This window comes from Pan troglodytes, chromosome 3 (genome assembly GCF_028858775.2).
Source record: "Pan troglodytes isolate AG18354 chromosome 3, NHGRI_mPanTro3-v2.0_pri, whole genome shotgun sequence".
NCBI classification, from domain to species: Eukaryota; Metazoa; Chordata; class Mammalia; order Primates; family Hominidae; genus Pan; species Pan troglodytes.
Genome location: NC_072401.2, coordinates 163,770,978 through 163,790,456, shown reverse-complemented (window position 1 = coordinate 163,790,456; position 19,479 = coordinate 163,770,978). Strand labels below are relative to the sequence as shown.

General features: G+C 32.3%; 1 protein-coding gene and 1 long non-coding RNA gene across 4 annotated transcripts in view; one reads left to right on the top strand and one right to left on the bottom strand.

Annotated features, from left to right (window-relative positions):
* The window catches only part of FSTL5 (follistatin like 5), an 816,338-nt gene that overhangs the window by 128,543 nt on the left and 668,316 nt on the right, over positions 1 to 19,479 (top strand). The gene's annotated exons all lie outside the window — the stretch shown is intronic.
* The window catches only part of LOC107974465 (uncharacterized), a 35,234-nt gene that overhangs the window by 13,488 nt on the left and 2,267 nt on the right, over positions 1 to 19,479 (bottom strand). Inside the window, exon 2 of one of the 2 annotated variants that reach the window (XR_001717261.3) lies at positions 17,135 to 17,343. The exons of the other annotated variant lie outside the window; for it this stretch is intronic. This is a non-coding gene — a long non-coding RNA (uncharacterized LOC107974465). Of the gene's footprint in view, positions 1 to 17,134; positions 17,344 to 19,479 lie in introns of those variants that run through there. 2 annotated transcript variants of the gene reach the window in all.

Genomic DNA, 19,479 nt, shown 5'->3' with positions numbered 1-19,479 from the left:
TCAAAGTTATAAGTTTAAAACCGAAAAATTTAGGAAGAAACAAAAGACTCAAATTAAAAATATAAAAACCTGGCAAACATTACTAAGAATGTGGTAATTTAAACAATAATAAATATTCAAAGAAAAATGCATATCCATGATTATACAAAAATAATAAATGTAGCTAACAGTAAAAATTTTAAGACTTTCTTTCAGAAAAGGGGAAATGATAAATCTATAAGTTACTAAGTGGTGAGCAAAATACTTCTGTCCTGGGAATTACTAGGTCACTAAAAGCATAATTCAAAATAACCTAAAATTGGAAAGTAGCTATATATAATCCAGCTGACTTTGCGAAGGGCTAATTGTGCTGAACTAATTTAATTTCTTTTTATAGTAGAATAAGAGTTTTTATGAACAGTGGAACAACTGAGAGATGTGAAAATACAAGGAAAAAATTTCAGTTTTTACATGTATTACTTCCTATTGCCAAGCTGAAAAGTATAAAATGCACCATATTTAATTTACTTTTAAAATGTATTGGCCTGAGGATGTTAATGACAGCATCTGTATTGCTGTGGGAATCACCTGTGAACAATACAAGCATTTTCTTATCAATGCTACCTCATTTCTGAAAAGGAAGAGTACTGTAAGAGTATTCAATTTCATATGAAATTATACCAGAATAAGTAGATATTCTGATTTAGAACTATTAATTTCCCTACCAATTAAATATTACCCTGACAAAAATTAGCTCACTGAAATGAACTATAATCACTGTACAATAGATATTTTTATACTTGCTGTTATAGTTAAACATTATCTATGTTCTTTTTAGTCAGGAGCATATTTTCAAAATATAGCTGCTTAGAGCCTACAATTTTCTGCTTCTTGAGACATTTCTTGATGTTAAGTTTTCCTGTTTTTTGCCAAGATTAAAGGTATATCACAAAATATGTGATATTTTATGATATATGTTTCTTATTGATATGTGTTTGACTTTATTTAAAAAACTTCACTGTGGTGTTTTCAATTTATCAATCAGATAATTTATTGTAAGACACATATCAATAAGAAACAGATGTTTCCTAAACTAGTCAATTTAAAAGCAGTCATTTTTTAAATCAAAATAGTATTATATTGAGTTCATACCCATAAAAATATACATACACACACACACACATACACATGATAGTATTAAAAACATATAGTTCTACAGTGAAACAGATATAATAAGATAATGGGATGTTAATATGTATGTTTATATGTGTCTATATACATATGTAGATATATAAAAATATTTATTATAATTATTGGCTTATGCAGATTAGAGGCCAACAATCCCAAGTGCAATAAGATGAATCACCAAACTGGACATCTAGGCTTGCTGATGGTGTAGGTTTATTCTGAAGGCTGGCTTGCTTGAGACCCAAGAAAAGTCAGTGCCTCAGTTCAAGGTCAAAGGCAATAGTCAATTTCCTAGTTGAAAGGCAGTTAGGCAGGAGAAATTCTCTCACTCAGGGGAAGATCAGCCTTTTTTGTTCTATTGAGGATTTAGTGTTTGCTTGAGGTCCACCCCAATTAGGGAGAGTAATCTGCTTTACTTGGTCTACCGATTTATATGTCAATTTCATTCAAATACTTCCTTACAGAAACACTACCCAGACTGATATTTAAATAAATATTTTGGCACCATGTGACCCAGTCAGTTAGACACATAAAATTAACCATCACACATTTTAAATTTTAAAATGCTAAGTAGGCTGTAATTAAATATATCTTAGATTTTAAGTGTTTGCTATTGTATTAGAATGAAACTATTTGTTAATAATGTTTTCACTGAGGGGTGCCTATATTTGTTATCTAATTATAAAACTTTGTTCAAATAACTATTCTCATACTTAGAAAGAAATTAATGTAGTATATGTATTCATTAAAGTAGTAGATAATTACTTGTGAATTCGTTTGTTGATATGTTTTCCCTTATAGTATTCCTAATAGATTTCAGAACCTTGTTATCTTCCTTTAAAATTACTTTGTTTTGTATTTCATTTCACCTTTATAGTCTGGAAGAATAACTAAATGAGAATTCTCTTGATATAATTTTATCTTTGTTCTGTGTGTTGGTGGTGGAAAGGAAAGATATACTTTAGTAAATAAACACACTTTGGCTTCGCAGATGTGAAGGAAAATTATGAACTCTGATTAGATGTTCCTTAATTAACTGTGTATTATTTTGTACATTGAACTAATGTCAATTAAACTGACATTCATCAATGGATAGCAGATAATTATATATGCCTGCCATTTGATTTAAAACTCCTGCATATTATCTATTAGTATCCCTTTGCATCAGACTTTCACTGATCACTTACTGTAGATATTGATGTTATATCTCAATGACACATCTAATATATAAGCAGTGATACCATTTTATCGTAACTGATGCCAATTAGCACCTAATGTTTGTGTTAAAAATCTAATATTAAGGAATTTTTTATTTTCCTATTAATTTCTTCACTGACCCATTCATCATTAAGGAGCATGTTGTTTAATTTTCATGTATTTGTATATGTATTGTACAGTTTTCAGATTTTTTATTATTGATTTCTAGCTTTATTCCATTGTGGTCTGAAGATGCCTGATATAATTTTGATCTTTTAAAATGCGTTGAAACTTCTGCTGTGGCCTAACATATGATCTATCCTGGAGAATATTCCGTGTGCTGATGAGAAGAATGTGTATTCATCAGCTGTTGGATGAAATGTTTTCTAAATGTCTGTGAGGTCTGTATGGTCTATAGTACAGTTAAGTTCAAGGTTTCTATGCTGATTATCTGTCTAGATGACCTGCCCAATGCTGAATGTGAGGTGTTGAAGTCCTAAACTCTTATTGTATTGGAGTCTATTCCTTCCTTTAGCTCTAATAACATTTCCGTTATATATCTGGGTGCTTTGGTATTGAGTGCATATATATTTGAAATTGTTATATACTCTTGCTGAATTGATTCCTATATTATTATATAATACCTTTTTGTCTTCATTTGTGTTTTTTTACTTAAAGTCTATTTTATGTGATATGAATATAGTTACTCCTGCTTGCTTTTGATTTCCATTTGCATGGTATGTCTTTTTTCCTCTCTTTACTTTTAGTCTACGAGTGTCTTTTTGGGAAGAGAATTTCTTATAGGCAGCATACAGTTGCATCTTGTTGCATTTTATTTCATTTTTATTAATTCAGCCAGTCTATATTTTTTAATTGGAGGAATTTAAACCATTTGAATTCAAAATTTTTATTGATAGTTGAAGAGTTACATGTTTCATTCTGTTAATTGTTTTCTGGTTGTTTCATACAGCCTTTGTTTCTCTCTTTTAATTTATTTTTGCAGGTTGATGGATTTCTATAGTTATCAGATTCAATTCCTTTCTCTTTCTCATTTGTGTAACAGCTCTATTAGTGAGTATTATATTTTTGTATGTTTTCATGACAGTATATATTATCCTTTTTCTTCTAGATGTAAAACTCACTTAAAAATTTTTGTAGGGTTAGTCTAGGGATTTTGAATTTCCTCAAGTTTGCATGCCTGAGAAAGGCTTTATTTATCTGTTATTTCTAATGGATAGCCTTGATGGGTATAGAATTCTTGGCTAGCAGGTTCTTTTCTTTTTCTTTCAGAACATGAATACATTATCCCATTATTTTTTGGCCTGTAAGGTTTCTGCTGAGAAATCTAATATTAATCTTTCAGCGATTCCCTTATATTTGTATTTTCAGGCAGCTGATTTTCCACAAAAGTGCCAAGAATATACATTGGAGAAATAACAGCCTCTTCAGTAAATGGTCCTAGGAAAACTGGACATATATAGGTCGAAGAATAAAACTAGACTCCTATATCCCACAATATTCAAAAATCAACTCAAAATGAATTAAACACTTACATGTAAAGCTCAAAACTATGCAACCTGTAGAAGAAAACGTAGAGAAAATTCTTCAGGACATTGGTCTGTGTGAAGATTTTATGAGTAAGACTTCAGATGAACAGGCAAAAATAGATAAAAGATATTATATCAAACTAAAAAGCTTTTACACAGAAACTATGAAATGATTAAGGAGATAACATGTAAAATAGGATAAAACACTTGCAAAGGGTTTGTCTAATAACAAATTAATATCCAAAATATCCAAGGAACTCAATGCAACATCTAACAGAAACAACAAACAAACAAAAATCCCATTAAAAAGTGGGCAAAGGATCTGCATAGTCATTTATTAAAAGAAAACATACGAATCCCCAATGTAACTTATCATCAGGAAAATGCAAACCAAAACCACATGAGATATTACCTCACCCAAGACAGAATGGCTATTATAAAAAAGACCAAAAATAAGAAATGCTGGTAAAGATGGGCAGAAAAGAAACTCAGCCATTGGAAATGTAAGCTAGTACAGCCATTATGGAAAATATTATGGAAGCTCCTTTAAAAATTAGTATAGGAATATGATATGATTCATCAATCCTTTACTAGGTATTGACTCAAAGAAAAAAAATTAGTATATCAAAGAGATATCTGCATTCCCATGTTTATTACAGCACCATTGACAAAGGCTAAGATATAGTCAACCAAAGTGTCTGCCAACAGATAAATGGATAATGAAAATGTGACATATATGCATATTGGAATACTATTTAGCCACAAACAGGAGTGAAATCTTGTCATTCGTGACAACATGGTTGAGCCTGGAGGACACTGGAGTAAGTGAAATGGGTCAGACACAGAAAGATAAATACCACTTGCTCTAACTCATATAGAGGAGCTTAAAATGTTGGGCTCATGGAAATAGAGAGCAGAATTGTGGTTATTAGAGGCTGGAAATGGTCAGGGGAAGGGGTGGGTAAGGAGAGTTTAGTTAACAAACCAAAAATTACAGCTAAATAGGAGGAATAAGTTCCAGTGTTCTTCAGAACTGTGGGTTGACTATAGTTAACAATAATTTATTGTATATTTAAAAATACTTAAAAGAGAAGATTTTAGTGTTAATAATACAAAGAAATAAAAAATGTTTAAAGGGAAAGATATGCTAATTACCTTGATTAGGTTATTACATGTTGTATACATATATTAAACTATCACTGTATACCCAATAAATATGTACAATTATTATGCCAGTTTAAAAATAATTAAAAGGAAATTTAAAAATAGAATATCAAGGGAAGATGCTTTAATGAGTACAGTTCATTTTAGATGTGTTATAGAAAATCAAAGGACTAATGATTCTAGGTCTTTGAGGAATTACCACACTGTCTTCCACAATGGTTAAACTAATTTGCATTCCCACCAACAGTGTAAAAGCACTCCTATTTTTCCACTGCATTGCCAGCATCTGTTGTTTCTTGACCTTTTAATAATCACCATTCTGAGTGGCGTGAGATGATATCTCATTGTGGTTTTGATTTCCATTTTTCTGATGATCAGTGATGTTGAGCTTTTTTTCAAATGCTTGTTGGCCACATAAATGTCTTCTTTTGAAAAGTGTGTGTTCATGGCTTTTGCCCACTTTTAAATGGGGTTGTTTGTTTGTTTTCCTGTAAATTTAATTAAGTTCCTTTTAGATTCTGGATATTAGACCTTTGTCCGATGGATAGATTGCAAAAATTTTCTCCCACTCTGTAAGTTGCCCTGATGAGGGTTTCTTTTGCTGTACATAAGCTCTTTAGTTTAATTAGATCCCATTCGCCAATTTTTGCTTTTGTTGCAATTGCTTTTGGTGGTTTCATCATGATATCTTTGCCTGTGCCTATGTCCTGAATGGTATTACGTAGGTTTTTATCTGGGTTTTTATAGTTTTTGATTTTACATTTAAGTCTTTAATCCCTCTTGAGTTAATTTTTGTATATAATGTAAGAAAGGGGTCCAGTTTCAATTTTCTGCATATGGCTAGCCAGTTCTCACAGCAACATTTATTAAATAGGAAGCCATTCCCCCATTGCTTGCTTTTGATAGGTTTGTCGAAGATCAGATGGTTGTAGATGTGCGATCTTATTTCTGGGTTCTCTATTCTGTTCCATTGGTCTATGTGTCTGTTTTTGTACCAGTACCATGCTGTTTTGGTTACTGTAGCTTGTAGTATAGTTTGGAGTCAGGTACCATAATGTCCCCAGCTTTGTTCTTTTTGCTTAGGATTGCCTTGGCTATATGGGCTCTCTTTTTGTTCCATATAAAATTTAAAATAGTTTTTTCTAATTCTGTGAAGAACGTCAATGGTAGTTTAATGGGAATAGCATTGAATCTATAAACTACTTTGAGCAGTATGGTCATTTTCATGATATTGATTCTTCTTATTCATGAGCATGGAATGTTTTTCCATTTGTTTGTGTCATTTTTTATTGTTTCCTTGAGCTCTGGTTCATAGTTCTCCTTGAAGAGGGCCTTCACTTCCCTTGTTAACTGTATTCTCAGGCATTTTATTCCCTTTTAGGAATTGTGAATCGGAGTTCATTCATGATTTGGCTCTCTGCTTGTCTATTGTTGGTGTATAGGAATGCTTGCAATTTCCCTACATTGATTTTTTATCCTGAGACTTTGCTGAAGTCGCTTATCAGCTTAAATGCTTTTGGGCTAAGACAATGGGGTTTTCTAGATATGGGATCATGTCATCTGCAAACAGAGGCAATTTGAAGTCCTCTCTTCCTATTTGAATACACTTTATTTCTTTCTTTTGCCTGATTGCCCTGGCCAGAACTTCCAATATTATGTTGGAGTGGTAAGAGAGGTCATCTTTGTCTTGTGCTGGTTTTTAAGGGGAATGCTTCCAGCTTTTGCCATTCAGTATGATACTGGCTGTGGGTTTGTCATAAATGGCTCTTATTATTTTGAGGTATTTTCCCTAAATACTGAGTTGATTGAGAGTTGACCCAGCAATCCCATTACTGGGTATATACCCAAAGGAATAGAAATCACTCTATTATAAAGATACATGCATGCATGTGTTTATTGCAGCATAATTCACAATAGCAAAAACATGGAATCAACCCAAATGCCCATCTTTTAAAACTCAACAATAAGAAAACAAAGAATAGGCCAAGTGTGGTGGCTCATGCCTGTAATCTCAGCACTTTGGGAGGCCAAGGCAGGCAGATCACTTGAGCCCAGGACTCTGAGACCAGCCTGAGCAACATGGTGCAACCCACTCTACAAAAGAGTACAAAAATTTGTTGGGTGTGGGGGCATGGCCTTGTAGTCACCTGTAGGCCCAGCTATTTGGGTGGGTGAAGTTAAGGGATTGCTTGAGCCTTTAGGGCAGAAAGGTGGAGGCTGCAGTGAGCCATGATCACAACAGTGCACTCCAGCCTGGGTGACAGAACAAGATCTTGTCTCAAACAAACAAACAAACAAACAAAGGACTTAGTTCAACCATTGTGGAAGACAGTGTGGCGATTCCTCAAGGATCTAGAACTAATACCATTTGACCCAGCAATCCCATTACTGGGTATATAACAAAAGGATTATAATTCATTCTACTATAAAGACACATGCACATGTATGTTTATTGCAGAACTATTTACAATAGCAAAGACTTGGAACCAACCCAAATGCCCATCAATGATAGACTGGATAAAGAAAATGTGGCACATATACACCATGGAATACTATGCAGCCATAAAATAGAATTAGTTCATGTCCTTTGCAGGGACATGGATGAAACAGGAAGCCATCATTCTTAGCAGAGTAACACAGGAACAGAAAACCAAATACCACATGTTCTCACTCATAAGTGGGAGTTGAACAACAGAACACATGGACACAGGGAGGGGAACATCACACACTGGGGCCTGTCAGGGGGTGGGGGGTCAAGGGGAGGGAGAGCATTAGGACAAATACCTAATGCGTGCGGGGCATAAAACCTAGATCATGGATTGATAAGTGCAGCAAACCACCATGGCACATGTATACCTATGCAGCAAACATGCTAGTTCTGCACATGTATCCCAGAACTTAAAGTAAAAAAAAAAAAAAAAAAAAAAAAAAAGGTGAAAAACTGAAAAAAAAAAAAAAAGGAAAATGAAGAAGAAGAAGAGGAGGAGGAGGAGGAGGAGGAAGAAAAGGAGGAGGAGGAGGAACCCAATTAAAAATAGGCAAAATTCTTAATAGATACTAACCAGAGAAAGTAAACAGATGACAAACAAGCATACAAAAATATATTCAACACATTCAGAGATAAAAAGAGTGGAAAAGAATCAAATAACAGAAAACACAATTGCAAAAACATAGCAGGATAATAGATTCAAAATAAATATGTTCGTAATCACGTTAATATAAATGTTCTAAATCTTGTAATTAAAAGGCAGAGATTGTGTGATTTTACAAGAATCCAAGAATAATATGCTGCCTATAAAACTGTACTTTATATATACATATTCAAATACAAGAAAAGTTAAAGCATGGAAAAGATATAAGATGGTAACCCTACTTTTTTTAAAAGTTGGATTAGCAAAGTCACTCTCAGACAAAGCTAACTTCAGGGTAGAGCATATTACAAAAGATAAAGATAGTCATTTCATAATGATAACATAATCAATTTTGGGTAATTTTTATACTTTGGCTGTTGTGAATAATGCTACAATGAACATAGAGTTGAAGATATCTCTTTTAGATATTGATTTCATTTATTTTGGCTATGTACCCAGAAGTAGTGTTGCTGGATTGTATGGTAGTTCTATTTTTAATTTACTGAGGAATCTTCACACCCTTTTCTATAATGGCCATACCAACTTACATTCACATCAACGGTGTATACCTTTTCTTTACACCCTTTTCTCCATACCCTTGCAAATGTGTTACCTCTTGTCGTTTTGATAATAGCTGTGCTCGCATGTACTAGGTGATATCTCATTTTGGTTTTGAATGGTATTTATCTGATGATTAGTCATGTTGAGTACCTTTTCATATATCTATTGGCTATTTGTATGTTTTTATTGGAAAACATGTCTATTCAGGTCATTTTCCCGTATTTATTTAGGTTTTGGGGGTTCTTTTTTGCTATTGAGTTTTGTGAGTTACTTATACATTTTGGTTGTTAACTGTTTATCAGATATATGGTTTGTACATATTTTCACCCATTATATAGGTTGAATTTGAATGTCGTTGTTTCCTTTGCTGTGCAGAAGATTTTTAAGATACCCTAAAAAAATCATTGCCAAGATTAATGTCAAAGAGATTTTTTCTAAGCTTTTGTTTTTCTAGGAGTTTTATAGTTTCAGATCTTATATGTAAGTCATTATTCCATGTTAAGTTAATTTTTGTATATAGTGTAAGACATGGTCCTAATTTCATTCTTTTGCATGTGGATATTCAATTTTTTCATCATCATTTATTGAAGAGATATTCCTTTCCCAATCGTGTATTCATGGCACTCTTCCCAAAGATTAGTTGACAATATAAGCATGGGCTTATTTCTGGGATCTCTATTGTATTTATTTAGCCTACAGCTCTGTTTTTTTATGCCATTTTATGCCATACTATTTTGATTACTATAATAACAGAGTAGAATGGTGGTTTTCAGGATGTGGGAGGTGAAGGAAATTGGAAATGTTGGTCAAAGAGTACGTAATTTCAGTTATACGATGAACAAGTTCTTGGGATTTCTATTACGGCATGGATGGTGTACCCATAGACACAGCTTGTATATATATGAAAATGGTTCACACAATTATAAAGGCTGAGATTCCCTAAGATCTGTTGTTGGCAAGCTGGAAACCAGAATTGTTGGTCTGTAGTTCCAGTCTGAAAGTTGGCAGGTTCAAGACCTAAGATAAGCCAATGTTTTAGTATGAGTTTGAAGGCAGGAAAAGACCAATATCCTCATTCAAATAGTAAGGCAAAAGAAACTACTTTTACCTTTTTTCTTCCATTCATATCCTCAATTATTTGGATGAGGTCCATCTATGTTAGAGAGAACTATCTGCTTTATTCAGTCTACCTGTTCTCACAGACACACAGAAAATGTTTGACTAAATGTTTGGGTAGTCCATGGCCCAGTCAAGCTGATGCATAAAATGAAGCACTGCATGTATCATTTTTGATAAAAAATTTCACATCCCTTCTAGCAAGTAGCCACAGATGCAATTAGCAAAATATCATGCAGGTACCAAAGGTTATTTTTGGTAAAAATTCTTATCAGTAAATATTAACACTATTCTAATAAGGTAACAAATGGTTTTAAGGATGAGCAGAAATGCATACAAGCATAGTAGAAACTGTTGAAGAAATTTAATCGGGGAGACCAAGAGAAGGTAGATGAATATACCAAAGAAGAAACAGCTAAATAATTAACAGAGAGAAGATAGAAAAAAAATGTAATTAAGGCAACTTATGGCCAAGAGAAGAAACAGGAGTAAAGTGTATTTCTTCATATGTTTGTCTATTTTTTAAATCATCTATACCAGATAAAAGATGGATTTAGAAAATTTACACAAGCCTCTGCTAGAATTACTACAGGAGAGAATGAAACACTTTCAAGGAGAGCTTACTTGTAAGAATTTGCTTTATAAGTAGCAAGAATATCTTGCTAGAAAAGTATTAGGAGATGGAGACCATTATTAATTCAAGGGAAATGGCCTCAAGAAGCGTTATTGTCATAATTCAAATCAATCAAAATAAGGAGTATGTTGTATGTTTTAGGGAAGCACAAAAATTGAATTTCTAAGGTAGCTTTGCTCAAACAATAATAAATCAACAGGAATTTATGAAAAATCAATGATTTAACTGTCCAGGTCAAATTTAAGATAGCATATTCTCATATATAATAATGTATGCTGTTTTTCTTTTAGAAATAATCACATGAATTTAGGAATTTTCACTATACAATATAAGATTTGAAAGAATGGATTTTACCATGATCTTTCATTTCAGTACAAAGAATTTTAGTTGATACAGCATATTGATCAATACAAGCTATCAATAAAACTTAGGAAGTGATTAAAATAGGGCTTTTGAAATTAAAATCGAATCACTGTTTTGTATGTGGAAAATGAATATGCAAATTTCTCTTGTATAAGAGAAGTTTATAAAACTTCATTGGAAAGGGACTTTGTTATTTAAAACTATGTATATTTTTGAACAAAAACAGATGGAAAACAAGCACTTCAAAAATAGTTTAGAATTTCACAGATGAGAAAAAAGGGGAAGAGGGAAAATCTAATGAAATGAGACAATAACAACAAATGATAATAAACACGCAATAATTAAAAGGCTAAACCCAGAAGGGCTAGGGACCTATGAATTGATTAAATAATGTTAAGATGTCACAATAGATTGAAGAAGTGAACAGGATATTGAGATAAGGTATTCAGAAAATATCTTGAAGGACGAAGGGAAAAAGCACAATTTAAAATAGTAGCATATAATACAAATAATAAATAAATGAATTATTTGAACGTAAGGCAAGAAACCATGAATATTATTTATAAAATATTGGGTATATTTCAGAAAACACAATATTTTGTTTATATAGAAATTTGATTACAAGGCCCTTTGCAATGTCTTTGAGAAGAGAATCATATGACTTTTATTATTCTGGGTTTTTTTTAATAAAATATAATGAAAAAATTTGAAAGTACTGCTTACAGTGAGCAAAAAGGTGTGTGTATATACATATATATATTTAACATTCTTTAAGTAAATTTTATTTTATCTTACTCTTTAATTTCAACTGGAAATATGAGAAAGATATTTAAAATATTATTAAATAATTATAATAATTAAATCAATCCTAAATTGGATTCTTATTTAGAAGATGTTCTATATGTATATAAAGTAAGGATGGGAAATGTCAGGCCTGTGAATGTAAATTGTTCCAAGAAGAAATGTAAGAGGGAAGATAAGTAAAGGGTTCATTTGTTACCTTTTCTAAGGCAGGAAGGCCAGTACTGTACTGGATAGGAAAGACGACTTATTTTAATTTATTTTCAGGAAATTCCAATAGAAATTGGACTAAGCAAAGAGCAGCATAAGTATCCTGAATCTCTCAACAAGTACACAATGTTAGGAATTTCTCTTTCTGTATATACAGATGGCCTGGCTAGTATATATTCATATTCAAAATAACACTATTCAACTACTATTTAGAAATCTATCCTACGAAAAAGAGTAAACTCATAATAAGGTACAAACTTGGTTTTTATTTTGTTAATCTATAATAAAACATCACCAACTTTGTATTAATGTTGCTAATCAGAAATATTTGTCATATATAAATTATTGTCATATAATATACGTTATATATAAATTTCGACATCATGGATACGATTCAGATCGTTTGGAAAACATTTCTTGAATAACTAGCCCTTCTGATAATGAAACTAAAGAATAAGCTCTTAAAATTATGAGTCATTGATTTAACACTTTAAAACATATTTATTAAGAGAGATGCTCTTAGTACATGCACTATTTACATTTTTTAAATAAGAGGAAGTTAAAAACAGAAAATTTAAAAATTAAACTTTCAAAAAGCTACCATACTTAATAAATATAAGAGTAACAGAAAATTGATTACATATTTAACCGCAATTTCATAATGCTAGTAGTAATATATCATGTATGTCCCTGTGTGCTTAAGCATGAATCATCTTCAGGTAGGGCTGCCTTTATGCATATGTAACTCATGCATTTGCATGGGGCCCTGTGTTTAGAAGGACTACATGCTTTGGTTTAAAACCCTGCTGTCATCGTCTTAAAATTCTTAATTTTTGAACAAAATGTGTTGCATTTTCATGCTGCACTAGGCCCTGCATGTTATGTAGCTGGCCCTGTTTCCAAGCCACAAATACTGCCTTCAGTTATTTCTGAGAGTCATCAGAGTAGGAGTGGTGTCTGCTGCTTCTGCCTTTGCATGAAAACAGAAATGAAGATACTGGAAGTACTGTCGCTTGATACTCCTAACACCATTTCCAACACTCTGGGTGTCTGAGGCATCCACTGGCCTGGAATGGAGAGAATGAGTCATTGTACATGCCACTTGTATTCCAAAGGACATCAGAATCTCAGAGAGTTGCTTCTCAAAGCAGCTTCTTTAGATTCAACATTCCCTTTGTCTTCATCATTCCTTATGTTTCCACTGGCAAGGCTTGATAGGGAAGTGACTGTCTTTACATCTCTTCCATTGTCTTAGTGACTCCTTGTTTGTCTCTCAACCTATCTCCTATTAATGTCACATTCTGAGGTACTGGCTTAGCATTATAACTCATGTCTTTTGGCGGGCACACAATTCAATGAATAACACAGCCAACATACATAAAGAAGGAAGAAAGCAAAAAAAAAAAGTTAAAAATACATTTTAATACCTTATTATGATGTGGACTTGCCCTTATTTTAAAATAAATCATGGGTAAAAAGAAGTAGAGATTTACAAACGCAGTGTCAAATGTTTTGTCTTTCTGGTATCTGATTCATAATTTTGATTTTGAGAAATTGAATTTGGTTATATTGAAGGAAGGATATCTCTTTCAGAAATTTCTGTATATTAAGACAGTTGTCAATAGAAGAACCTTTGGTTTTTTTCATGATGTCAAAGTGTGGTGCAATATGTTGAAAATATTTTTAAATAAAATTTTCTCAAAAATTATGTCAAAGGTTTTAAACAGAATACATGATATATCACTTGGTAGAGTATCTCATAAATTATAAAACCAAGCAATAAAAGTGAAATAATAAAAGTTTCTGAAAATAATAAAAATCAAATAACAATCCAGAGAAGTTCAACAATCTAGTATTGATCTAGTAAGAAGAAAGCTAGATCAAAAAAGAACAAAAGTAACCAGTATCAGAAGATCATATGTAGAATATACTATATAGGAACAATATTAGCATATGAAAACTGAAGTAAATAATAGTTTTTAAAAAATGTTTTAATTTTTAATTTTGAAGCTTAGATAGACTCATACATTATTAAACTAACTTTATTCTAATCATATAAACTAAGCAAAATGCTCTAAAATTATATTAGAGAAATAGAATCACCATTTCACAACTCGAAGGAAATACTGTGATTTATAGAAGCTCTACTATGCTATGTTGGCTTTAGTTTCACCGATTGAGTCACTGATTTGAGTATAAACCGGAGACTGCTATTATTTCTAAAATTTTACAATAATATATCTCAACTATAATTTTTAAGAGAGTTACTGTATCAGATTATGGAATATAGAAGTATAGAGATAAGAGAAATGGCAGAACTGAAAATAGGGAACTAATTTAATCCCAAATAAACACAAACCAACTGATTATTAACTTCATTTGTGATGTGTGTTTTTGATTCCTTATTTTCAATACAATTTTGAGATCAATTGTAAGAAAGGACTCCCATGATGTGTTTATTTTTAAGATATGTTAGACAGAACATATTGAGTCAATTCGTTTCTCTTCAAGTAGAATCCAAGTCAGCAGTTTAACAAGTTCCCTGGTGATTCTTATGCACACTAACATTTGAGAAATTCTGAAAGATTTTTTCCAGACCTGTGACCTTTATCCAAAAGTCAGACATCTGTGTGTCAGTTTCTGATCTCATAACCTTGATCTTCTTTGCAGTCCATCTTTTCCCACAGAGTCCACTTAAATTTTGAGCATGATCCTACCCTATCTCCTTCATGCTTATAAACATAACTGTTTCTCATTTGTATGAGTTATAGATTATGCTATTTATAGACTATTATTAACATTTCTATTCCACTGTGCCTTTGGACTTTTCCTGACCTTTGTGATTGTGCATTGGCTTAGCACACTACTGTGATATTACTGTGTTCTGAAAGGAATGAAGTGAAATGTGGCTTTCATATCATCCTTGAAGATACTGATGATATTACAGTTTTGATAAATAAACACAAATAGATATTATATTTATTTCAATTTTCTTCTCAATTCCCAATAGGATGGTATAATTCAGAGCCTCAGACCTAACTTCTACTGCATCTAATTTTTACTTGACTCTAAAATAAGTTTAAAATTTGAGTGCTTTAACATAACTACAATATTAACACGTAAGAATGTATGCTTTCTACCATGCATGATGTCCTATGGCTAATATTTCAGTTTCAAGAACTGAAAATTTTTGACTATCAATTGGTATGAGAAATTAGTACATGATTGCTGTGTTTTTCTCTTGTATTGTATCAAAAATATCAGCCACTTAACACTTGTTGGGATAGAAATATCACATAATTTTAGGTTATCTCAAACTTATTTTGATACATACTCAGACTTTCAGAAATTTGTATTGTTGTTTAAAAGATATGCCTATGGCCCTTTAACTATTGATCATTTTAAATGTCGTGGGATTTCTGCCTTATTTATTAAAGTTTCCTCCATTATTTTGAAATGGTATTTCTTTTCTAAAATTTGAAATTAATTGAATTACACTAGTCCAAGTGTAAAGAATTAGTGAATTCACATTTTCAGTACAATTATGCCATTGTTTTAGCTGCAGTAATGAATTATATAATTGAAAGTCTTTAGTTCATTGATTTTTTTTCCTAATTGTGTGAATAATTTTAATACAGTTCAACTTTGATTCAGAGCAAGTACTATATCCTCCTTGTTATAATTTTGAAATCTAACTCCATTTTCATTGCATGTCAACCATAAAAATTTGTAATTGAATAGATCAGTTGCTGCCAGGCACGATGGCTCACGCCTGTAATCCTAACACTTTGGGAGGCCGAGGCAGACATATCACTTGAGGTCAGAAGTTCGAAACCAGCCTGGCCAACATGGTGAAACCCCGTCTCTACTAAAAATACACAAAATTAGCCGGGCATGGTGGTGCGTGCCTGTAATCCCAGCTACTCGGGAGGCTGAGGCAGGAGAATTGCTTGAACCTGGGAGGTGGAGGTTGCAGTGAGCTGAGATCATGCCTCTGCACTCTAGCCTGGGGGACAGAGCGAGACCCTGTCTCAAAAAAAAAAAAAAAAAAAGAGGAATTTATTAGTTGAAAGTGTAACATTGATCAGAATTATTCTCCCTTTAAAAAAACTAACATCACAGGCTAATCTATTCCTTGTCATTTGATATCCTTGCTTTCCTATATGGCCAGAATATAGCGGTTTCCAGTTGAAACCTTCTATTCCCATTCTAGCCTTGTCACTAACTCTTAGAAATTGAGTTTGCTTCCTCATCACTGATATCAAAGAACAGATGATTTGGATTCCTCCTCTAATATCATATTCATCTTCACACATTTCATTACCCACACTCACCCTTATAACCATGTACACGTATCTTACTAGCCCATAATTATAAATGGAATCATTAAATATGCACACACACATGTAATTAATTAGATACTAACATTTACTTTTAACATATTACACTATCCTTCAGAATATGTGTGTGACATACTATCTTGCCGTTGTCCAGTACCCCAGAATTATTATTATTATTATTTTTATTCTTTTAAGATGGAGTCTCACTCTCTTACCCAGGCTGGAGTGCAATGATGTGAACTCGGCTCACTGCAACCTCCGTCTCCCAGATTCAAGTGGTTCTCCTGCCTCAGCCTCCCAAATAGCTGGGACTACAGGCGTGTGCCACCACACCCGACTAATTTTTGTATTTTTAATAGAGATGGGGTTTCACCATGTTGGCCAGGCTGGTCTCGAACTCCTGACTTTAAGCCATCTGCCCACCTCGGCCTCCCAAAGTGCTGGGATTACAGGCATTAGCCACCACACCCGGGTGAAATATGTCTTTCAAATATAAACATACATTAAATATATAGTAAAATTAAAACTAACTTTTAAAGAGCAATGATAGGAATGCTTAATAAATTCACAGGTGCATTTTGATTGCCTCTAAGAAAAGTAGTGAAAGCAATTGTAAATATACTAATCTTTGCATACTGTACTGCATTATGCCCAATGCAAAAACTATATAAAAACAGGAAATATTAATTCTTAAATCTGTTAAAATACCTTTAGCAGTATGAGTAATTTCTAAGTTATCCTTAGACACTGTTTTGTTTTACTTTTAGCTCAGGGGATTTTCATTTCAATGTTGTAATGGCAGGGGAGACGGAGAGTTTATCAGAATAGAGCCTTCCATGAGTAGAGCTCTTGAGAGAAACCTAGATTAAAAAGGAATGAGCAGAGGGAAAGCTTTTACAATCCTACTCGAAAGCTATGATTTAGTGAAATGAGGTTCCTGGAATTTAAAGATTAGATAAAAATAGAAGCTGCTTGTCAGCTCCTTTCAGCCACGGTGCTAATCGGGCAGATGGGCCACACGCTCCAGCTGGGATGTGCCGTCCCCTCAGGACCTGTTTGCAACCTGCTGCACGCAGGCCTTTCTATGTGAAACAGCAGTTTCAATCACACTCCTGTGAAGACACACAAAATCAAATGTCTCCATGTAGCAACACATTCTCCTCTGTGATAATGAAATTCACAACAGATGTCTGAAGTTAAATAATAGTATTTTTATTAGTTTAAGGTTGGAATTTGGCATTTATATATACTTCCTTTTCCTTCCATTTACTATAAAATATTTCAGATATGCAATAATATGTATAAATAATTTAATAAAGCTTTGTGAATCCAATAGAAAAGTAAGAAATAAAATGTTGACAACGTTGTTTAAGTCTCTACCTCTCCCCAGTTATGTTCCTTACTTGACCATTGTTTAAAAATAAAACTTTAAAAAAATTTTTTATTAAGGATTCCTATTATATTCTTTGTATGTTTGATATGTATGCAAATGCTGATAAACAATAAATAGTGATTTTGCATGATATAAAATGTTATATAGTTGGAATGTATTTATGCATATTGATTCCAATAGCTTTAATTCATGTATTTCCTCTATAATATCCCATTTACAAATATACCGCATACATCATATAAAGGATAGAATGTTCATACAATGCTGCTAGGAACATTCTTATACATTTTTTCAAGTGTACAGAAATTACCCTAGGACACACCCTTAAAAGTGGATTTGCTATCTCCAAGAATACCTGCATGCTAAAATATAGTTAGTGCTTACAAATTACTCTAGAAATGGGTTACTGATTTTTCTCCAACAAAAATATTACTCACCATCTGATGAAAATCATCAGCATTGATTCTAGTTTGTTTCTTGGTCCCATTCATATATGTAACCCATTTTTGTTACCATTGGATTCTTTGTTTCTAAATTGATTTTTAGTGCTTTATATATTCTGAGAACTAAAGCTTTATAGTGACATTCATTGCAAATGTTTTTTTCCAATGTATACTTGTCTTTTCACATCATTAATTCACACATGTTTTTAAATTTGGTAACTATCAATATTTCTACAGGGTTTCATTTTTAGTATTTGTTTACTAAATTATTTCTTACTCTTTGGTTATATAGAAGCATATATTATCTTTCAAAAAATTTAAGAGTTTTGTTTTTTATATTTGGATCTTTGAACTAAATATTATTAGTCTGTATTGTTTGATGCAGAAGTCTATTTTATTTTTATCTACATGAATATATAAAAGCTCAAGTGCCATTTATTATATAATTTATCCTTTCCCCAGTGACTTGCAGTGCCACATTTGTAACTTGCATATGCCATATTGTATTTCTTGTGTCTCCATTTTAGCAATCTGTCTATCTGCCTATTCATAGTAGTAAAAACTATAAGTTGTTTTGATACATAGTAAATCTCTCCACCTTTTTTTCTTCAAAATTGTTTTATCAGTTCTTAGTCATCACACTTCCAAATGTTTCAATGAAAAAATTAACATTGTTTGAAATACAGTTGGATTTAAAGAGAATTAAGATGCTTAATATATTGATTGCCTTACAATGTGTCTATCTATCTATCTATCTATCTATCTATCTATCTATCATCCTCTATCTATCATCTGTCTATCTATTTATATATATGGGTCAATAGATACATTTTTAAATGTCTTTCAGTACCATTTATTATACTTTCCATAAAGAATATTTTCACAGAGATATTACAGATAATTTGGTAAATGTATTCCTATACATAGTATTACTATTATAATGGTATTTGATTTAGAGTTGTATTAAATATATGCTTTGTATATAAGCATGTAATTCATTTGTGTATATTGATCAAATTGCTCTTTGAATTATAGTACTAATTATGAGAATTGTTAAGAAAAAATATATATATTTTTAAATCCCACAACCAGGCAAAACTCTATACAAAGTAGATGAAAAAGAAGTGGTTTTATTATTAAATAAGCATTAAACAACAATTTGATGCACGTCATAGGCAATCCACTAAGACATGAAAAAACAGAAATAAAATTTACCCTTTTCTATAACCAAGCAAATACAGCCCATCTCACATATGCTCTCCACAAAAACAATAACTAGTTATCAAGTAACTGGATTTGACAGCACCATTTGTCACAGAGTTAATCCACAATTGAGTTGGTGACTACCTGTGTTAACTAATTGGCTTTATTAAAAGGAAAAAATAATTTCTTATGTCTTTATGACAAAAGGT